This window comes from Micromys minutus (assembly GCF_963924665.1).
Source record: "Micromys minutus genome assembly, chromosome: 3".
In the NCBI taxonomy this organism is placed as follows: domain Eukaryota; kingdom Metazoa; phylum Chordata; class Mammalia; order Rodentia; family Muridae; genus Micromys; species Micromys minutus.
In genome coordinates this window covers 59,539,382-59,548,306 of record NC_137972.1, presented here as the reverse complement: position 1 = coordinate 59,548,306, position 8,925 = coordinate 59,539,382, and positions in this window count along the sequence as shown.

Genomic DNA, 8,925 nt, shown 5'->3' with positions numbered 1-8,925 from the left:
TTGTTCCTGTTTTGGTCACAGGTGTATTGTTCCTGTTTTGGTCACAGGTTACCAGTTTAGGATGCCACCTTCCCTACCTCGTTCTGCAGCAACAGAAGTGTTGTATGCAGTTGCTTTTTAGAAGAAACTCATTAGGCCTTCTTCCACAATTTGGAATTTTGGGTGGGGTCTTGCCCTGAGGAAGTCCTTCTTATTCTAATGGTGAGCAGCAGGCTTCTCTGCAAGGGCACCACTCTCTTTAACAGCCACCTTTACAGCACAGGGCTCCGGTTGTAGCTTTAAGCTGCACAGTGCTCTTTTCCTCCCCCAGATACACAAGGTTCATCTCACTCTGCTCTGCTAGCTGCTCCTTTTCAAAGTCGATGTGCACAGAGGCTTAGGAACTAGGCTGGGGTCGTCAAGGATGAAACTAGACTGCAATTGAAATGTCCCCCTAAGGGAAAGCTTTATTCTTGATTAAGAGTACCCAGGGAAGAGGAAGCATACCAGGGTAGGGAGTGCACTTGGGTTTTACGGTGGTGACTGTCTTTTTCCCCCATCCGAAGGGCCAGCCTCACTCTCTTGAGATTGGTTAGCTCAAAAAGAATGTTCACAAAAGAAATTAAGGAGATGGAGACTTGGCTTTTGATTAAAACAATTAGAGTAAAAGTCCTACATGTGAGAGAGATACACAGGTTTGAATCCTTTTAAATACAAAATTTAAAGTGTTTGATACAAAAGACTTTTAAAAAAAGATTTACATAATTATTATACGTAAGAATACTGTAGCTAATCTTCAGACACACCAGAAGAAGGCATCAGGTCTTATTACAGGTGGTTGTGAGCCACCATGTGGTTGCTGGGAATTGAACTCATGACCTTCAGAAGAACAGTCAGTGCTCTTAACAGCTGAGCCACCTCTCCAGACCCAGTAGTCCAGTTTCTTAATTTAGCCTCATCATGAAAATTCTCAAGAAACAGGCAGAATGAATCAGACTCCTGATAAATACATCACAAAAATGTCTTTCCACCCAATTGCTGCAGTCCTTGTTCCCCTCAGACACCTGGTGAACGCTCTCTCCACTTTCTGCATTACTCTTAGAATTGCTGTTCTGGAGAGTTCAAGGACAGTGGTTGAACTCCATTAAATTCTGCTTAGATGAACAGTTAAACTGTTTTCTAGTCCAAAGCTCTAAAATCTTCCATACCTCACTCAAAACTAACACAGATTCTTCACAATAACCCTGCCTTCCTCATCCAAACTTCTGTGTCAGTTACTTTTCTGTTGCTATGATAAAATACCATGACCATGTAAGACCCAAACTGAATCTTATCTATTTGAGGCTCCCATGAATGAGACAAGAGATCAGGGGTTGATGCAAAAGCAAGAGCTTTATTAGTCCAGTGCATTTGGGGTGCCCTACATCCGGAGGAGAGGCAACTCTGAACTCTCTGTAAGTATAGTTTTTATATACTTAGTGACGAGTGGGCTACAGCAATGGTGATTACGCATGCAAGCATTGCTGGGTTTAGTTGACTTTCAAATCGATTGGCTGCTGCCAATGTGGGTTGCATCTCAGGATCTATGCCCTCTATTCCAGGGCTGCCCAGATAAGAAACTCCTTCCTGGGAAGAAGTGCTATTTGGTGCCTGGGTCATAAATCAAGGCTCTTTCCTTACATTCCAGGGGCTGCCCAGACAAGGTTGAAGCACTCCCTCCTGTAGGGTGGGGGAACCACAAAAGCCCTCAGTGGGAGAGGGAAACTGTAAGACCCTCAGTGGGAGGGGAAAGCTATAAGGAGGGTGTGGGATTGTAAAAGCCCTTAGGGTCCTGCGGCACGCTCCTCGACCAGCGAGGAAAGATGACCACCACCAGAGGATTCTTCTCAGATCACGCTTTATTGTGGGAGAATCTTGATCGAAGCGGAGAGCAAGAAGCGGGGGGCCCGAACTACCCTAGCTGTCCACTTATATAGGGAGAAGCGCATACGGGGCTTGCCATGATTGGTTGTCACCAGTCTGCTGACACCAGAGACCTCGGGATTGGCTGGAGATAGGTTATATACTGCGCATGAGCAGGGTGCAGCGCCTTAGCTGACAAGAGCATTACTATATATGGAGTTGTTTACTTCAAACCGTGAGGGAGCCATTGCCATCTTGTAATGGTGTCCGCATTCGGCTCCCCACAGGGTCCCTCAACCAAAAGCAATTTAGGAGAAAGAATACTTTAGCTTTCATTTTCAGAAGGGTAGAGACTCCACTGTGGTGGGGAAGACAGGGCATTGTACTAGGAGAAAGATGCTGGCTGATGACATTTTAACATCTATGCACGTGGAAGCAAGAAGTCATGCTGCCGCTGTTGTTAAAAGATGACATCCCAGGTTTCAGGACCCATGTTAGGAAAAGGATGAAGAGAGTGGGGGAGGGGACATATGGCCCATGGAGGTGCGGTGAGGCCTGGGCGCAAGGGAGATGCCTCTGGGGGGCCCATGTTGGGAATCCCTTCCCCCTGAGGGACCAGCCACAGGACAATATAGTACAGAATAGAGTTTATTCAGGTCATGGGGGAGTTAAGAGGGTAGTAGAGGCAGAAAGAGAAGAGAGGAATAGAGCAGTAGAGGAGTAGAGGCCAGCCATAAGCACATGGAGAGAGGGGGGGAAGGGAAGGGGGAGAGGAGAGTTAAGGGTGGGAGAGCAAGAGAGAGAGGAGGGCAAGAGCACATGAGATAGAGGATGGGGCAAGCAGCCCCTTTCAAAGGGTCAGGTCACCGGGGCAGAGCATACCTGGCAATTGCCAGGTAACTGAGGGATGGGCTATATCTGGCTGTTGCCAGGTAACTGAGGGGTGGGGTTTACAGAATCCCAACAGCCTCCACCAGTAATGCATTTTCAGCAGGCTCCCTCTTCTAAAGCTTCAGTAGTTTATCCAGCAGCACACTGCCACCAACTCCAGCTAAGTGTTCAAATCTTTGAGTGGGTGGAGGACATTTCTCATTCAAACCACAGCAGGAGGCATATTTATTATATGTGAAGGAATTCATGCTGTGACTACATCTCCTAGTTCACAAAATGCCTTACAGAAAACTATTATTCTAATTTTTTTTCATGTTTTGAGTTGTATATTTTATATTTTAAGCTCAGGAAAATTATAGTACCATAGGGCATTTTTAGTAATCTAAGCATCACTAGGAATCCTGCCATATCTCTTTTTTACTGTCCTATGTGATTTTTTGATTTTTTTTTGTTGTTGTTGCTGCTGCAGATGGAATCAATCGTTTGTACACACAGAATTTCTTCTTACTAGTGTACCTCCCTCCAACCTGTTATTTTAGTTAATGAGGACAAGAAACATCTATTTCTCTCATACAAGGAGGATGCAGACAGACCAAGGAAAGATTCCAACAAGTTTGGTAAAATAAAAATGGATTAGGCTTACTTATATGACTATGGTTGACTTGGAGCATTTCCCTCACCCAACAATTACAATCTCATGCACACAAAGCTATGCTGTATGGCTGTAAATTACAGCTGGATAAGTATAAACCTGCATTCGGAGCAGGTTCCAGTGTTAAAAGCAGTAGAGATGACTACACATTAAGATAACTTAAAGCATGAATAAAAACGAAACTTTGTCCTAGTCTCTGTTGGTCTTGGAAAACACTGCCCCACTTCAGGGAGAATGGCTCGTGCTGGTGCAGGGCTTTAAGTAGAGTTACTCTGGCCAGGGTTTGGACAAGTCCCTCTATAGAACACAAGACTGTGCACATGCTACCATAGAACTACACACTCAGCCTGTTGTTTTCCAACCTTGGATGTTAGTTTCCGGAAGGGCGTTTTAGTTGAAAAGTGGAGAGAAGAGTCAAGGAGCAGTGTGAAACTGGGTGCACTCCTGTTGGAGGGTTGTATGGGTCTATTCAGTCCATTATGCCTCCACTCAGAAACCAGGCCATAGGTCATCTGCACCAGGAGCAGACCATGAAACTAGGCCATAAGCCATCGTCTCTGGCAGCAGACCCCAAAGTCCAGGAAGAAGACAATAAACTCCCCTGCCTGAGGAACAGCCTGAAGATACACACATGAATGGGAGATTCTTATCTCAGGATAGGCCATCTATGCTGGGCAGCCCACCCTGTGGTTAGTCCTTCATGATGCAGAAAAGCAGTCTATCTGGGGCATCCTGGAACCCACTGATGGGGTTTTAGCTCCCACTAATCACATTAGAGATTATCTAATCCTTCTGGAAAGTTCCCCCAGTACCCTGAATGTCTGTGTTGCCATTTTGATGCAGTGATGACATCTGTATGCTGTTTTTTTTTTTCTTCTTTTTTTAATGCAGAATAAACATTCTTTGTTCTTACATACTGTTTGGGTCAGGGGTCTCCCTTCAGCAATTCCTGAACCCTAAACTGTCATCACAGGACTCAGAAGATGCAAACAGAAGGATCAGTTCAGAGTTACTTTCAGCTACTCTCTGAGTTTGAGGCCAGCCCAGGGTAGAGATTCTGTACTAAGTCATTACAAACAACAACAACAACAACAACAACAACAAAAACCCAAAACCTTTGTATTTCCAGGAGAGAGGTTTTCAGTCAAGGATATTAAAGGGTTCAGAGTGGAACTGGACTGTAATAGATGGTGAGGCAACTAAGTAGCAAAATAACTGAAATGGAGAAAGAGAGGGAGAGAAAAGATCCAACTAACTTGCCTGTGTATAAAACTGTACTTTTTTACAGTTAGTTATCTGAGGCTCTTAGCATCTTCCTCTAAATTTGACATAGTTTGACTGCCAATTACCACAGATTACAGGGTTCATAGTAGCACACACTGGTTACTATGCTCTGGAACTGAAAGTCCAATTCAATCCGTTGAAAGGCCCCTTTTATGTTTTAGAGTATGCCTGCATTCTGTTATTCCTGCCTCTTTCTGAATTTTTTAAAAGTTCTATTTAATGCGTTTGAAAGCTCTGTCTGCATCTATATCTACATGTCAGAAGAGGGCATCAGATCACACTATAGATGGTTATAAGCCACCATGTAGCTGCTGGGAATTGAACCTTTGGAAGAGCAGCCAATGCTCTTAACCATTGATCCATCTCTCCAGGCCCTGCAGCTTTCTTTTATCTCTGACGGTTCTCCCATTGTCCTAGCACGTTACCTAACTTTTATGATTCTTACCCTGCTATTAGACATTTGAAGTCCTCTGTGACTTAAGTAAGCTAGTATTAACTCAAACACGTGTACATAATAGTTTAATATATAATATTTAAATGTAACAGGTTTAAATACTTATGAAGGTGGGAGCTCACCTCCCCCAAGCTTCCAGTGCCCCCCCCCCCCGAAAAACAAGTTAGATTTGCCGAATGCTTTCTTAGCATTTAATAAGATTATCATGTGTTTTTTTTTTTCCTTTGAGTTTGTTTATATAGTGATTACTTTAATGGATTTCGGTATATTGAATCATCCCAGCATCACTGGGATGAAGCCTACTTGATCATGGTGAATGACTTTATGAAATTCCTAGGCAAATAGATAGAACTAGAAGCAATCATCCTGAGTGAGGTAACACAGTCACAAAAGAACACAAATAGTATGCACTCACTGATAAGTGGATACTAGCCCAAAAAGCTCAGAATACCCAAGAAACAATTCACAGACCATATAAAGCTCAAAAAGAAGGAAGGTCAGAATGGGAATGCCTCAGTCCTTCTTAGAATGGAAAACAAAACACTCTTGGGGGGTGGAGCTACAGGAACAATAGAGAAGCAGGAACTGAAGAAAAGATCATCCTGGGGTCCACCCCATATGCAGCCACCAAATCCATGCACTATTGCTGATGCCAAGAAATGCTTACTGACAGGAGCCTGATATGGATGTCTCCTCAGAGGCCCTGCCAGAGCCTTACTGATGCAGAGGACGATGCTTGCAGACAACCATTGAACACAAGGACTCCAATGAAGGAGCTAGAGAAAGGACTGAAGGAGCTGAAAGGGTTTGCAACCCCATGGGAAGAACAGCATTATCAACCAAACAAACCCTCCAGAGCTCTCAGGGACTAAAACACCAATCAATGAGTACACATGGAGAGACCCGTAGCAGAGGACAGCATTGTCTGACATCAGTGGGAGGAAAGGCCTTTGGATCAGTGATGGCTTATTTTCCCAGTGTAGGGGAATGCCAAGGCGCTGAGGTGGGAGTGGGTGGTTGGGAAAGGGAGCGCCTTCATGGAAGCAAGGGGAGGGGGATGGGCATTGGGGAAAGGGGATAACATTTGAAATGTAAATAGAGAATATCCAATAAAAATGAAAAAAAAAAGCAAGTTATAGAAAGGCAACTCTAATGATAGGTGTTGCTTATGGAAAATATGATTTGTTGTGCAGTTTTGTGCTTTTGTAATATAACCAAAACTTACACAGGTTTTTTATTCTTTTGTTTATTTATTTATTATGGATACAGCATTCTGCCTGCATGCATCCTGCAGACCAGAAGAGGGCACCAGGTTTCACTATAGATGGTTTTGAGCCACCATGTGGTTGCTGGGAATTGAACTCAGGACCTCTGGAAGAGCAGACAGTGCTATTAACCTCTGAGTCATCTCTCCAGCCCCAGCCACAGTTTTAAAAATATGATTTTTAAGGCGAGATGTTGTGTTGCAGATTTTTAATCCTATCATGCAGGAGGCAGAGGCAGATGGATCTTGTGAGTTCAAGGCCAGCCTGGTCTACAGAGTAAGTTCCATGACAGACAGAGCTACACAGAGAAACCCTGTCTTGAAAAACAAAATAAACAGTACTATTTGCCAGCATTCCTTTAATCCCAGAGGTGGGGAGGCAGAGGCCCTGTGAGTTCAAGGCCTGGTGATTTCTAGGATAGCTAGAACTACCTAGTGAGACTCTGTCTCAAAAAGCAAAAACAAACAAAAAACTACTACAATAAAAAAACCTCGACTGCTTTTGTAGCCGAGACAAATAGGATTTAATTGCTTTATTGAGATATAATTGGCACATAATAGGTTATAAACATATAGTGCGTTGTCTTAGTTAGGATTTCATTGCTGTGAAGAGGCACCATGAATAAAGCAACTCATTTAATTGGTGCTGGCTTACAGTTTTAGAGGTTCAGTCCATTATCATCATGGCGGAAAACATGGCATCATCCAGGCAGACATGGTGGTAAAGAAGGAGCTTAGAGTACATCTTGATTGGAAGATAGGCAAGAGACTGACTCTCTGTGCACTGGGCGGAGCTTGTATATCTGACCTCAAATCCCAGCCACCACAGTGACACATTCTCCAACAAGGCTATACCTCCTATTTCCCATGGGCTGAGCATATTCAGACCACCACAAGCATAAGCGGTGCGTATGATGAAAGTAACATCATGAGCAAAAACTGAAAACAGTCATCATCCCAATTTTCTATTGGTACTTGCAACCTTCTACTTTTCTTGCCCCTCCACATCCAAATAACCACTTTACGATACTGTGTACTACTTCCCATTCCCTAGACTTTTTTTTTTAAGATTTATCTTTATGTGCATTGATTTTTTTTTTTTTTAATTTTGTCTGTGCAAGGGTGTCAGATCCTCTGGAACTAGAGTTACGGCCAGTTGTGAGCTGCCATGTGGGTTCTGGAAATTGAACCCGGGTCTTCTGGAAGAGCAGCCAGTGCTCTTATCTGCTGAGCCATCTCTCTAACCCCCATTTCCTTTTATTCTCTTTGCCAGATATTTTATGTACAAAGAAAGGCTAGCTTTCACTTATCAAAGATTCAGTTATTTTATAGCATCTATCAGTACTTCATTCCCTTTATTATAGAAATGTAATACTGTTTATTGACAGTCTCATCAGGCCATTTGAGAAGCATCCGGGTGGGTGTGTTTGTTGTAATTGCAAATGTAACTGCTGTGCTACGTCTATTTACAATTCATCTCACACTTACATGCATGCTTTCATTTCTTTTTGATAGATACCTTACAGTATTGGATCATATAGTTGGAGTATATTTAATTTTTTCTTTTTTTTTGAGACATGGTCTCTCTATGTAGCACTATTTGTCCTGGAACTTCCTGTGTAGACCAGACTGGGTTAAACCCTGCCTTCTGAATGCTGAAATTAAAGGTATCTGCTACCACATCTAAGTATATTTGACTTTTGTAGAAGCTGTCAGCCATTTTTCCCAGGGTTGTGCTATTTTACATTCCATCAGGAAGATACGAGAATTACAGTTTTATTTAATTTTTCTTTTGCTTTGTTTTCCTTTGGAGACAAGGTCTCACACTGTAGACAAGCTTCCCAGATATGTGTATGTAGCTCAGGCTAGTCTTGAATTTGTGGCAATCCTTTTGTTTCTGTTCCCTAAGGGCCTAGAAAAATTAGATTTTAAAACTTTAAAAGTTCCTGTGATCACTGCCTGAACCAGTCACAAGATATTAGATATGGACCATTATGCATTAGAAAAATTATTTGGGCATTTAAGGAGGCTGCATACCAAACAGGCATAACCACTGCGTGTTGTACGTGTTGGTTGGGAACACCAGATAATGAAATGTGTCAGTAACTTAAGGATTATAATGATGAAAATAGATGAGACAAATCTATATCTTGGGTTATTTCGACAGAGGCAAAAACAAACAAAGAAACAAACAAAAAGCCTAAGTAATGCCACAAGACAGTTCTTTACTTTGGTTAAATTACAATGCTGAACCCACACACCACACACACCTATTCAAATGAATCAACCAGTACTTTTGTGATAATCAACAGGCCTTTGGAGGTATCTGTTGTCACCTTTACAGTTATTCATGCCTAGCAGTTCAAAGCAAAATGAGATGCCAATCACTTATTCTTTCTCATATGCCTACGGGTCAGTGGGGCCGTTTTGCTGATGTGCACCAGTCTGACCCCTGCCAGCGGTTCTGAATTAGATGTCAGAAGGGTGGCTTTGTTCCTG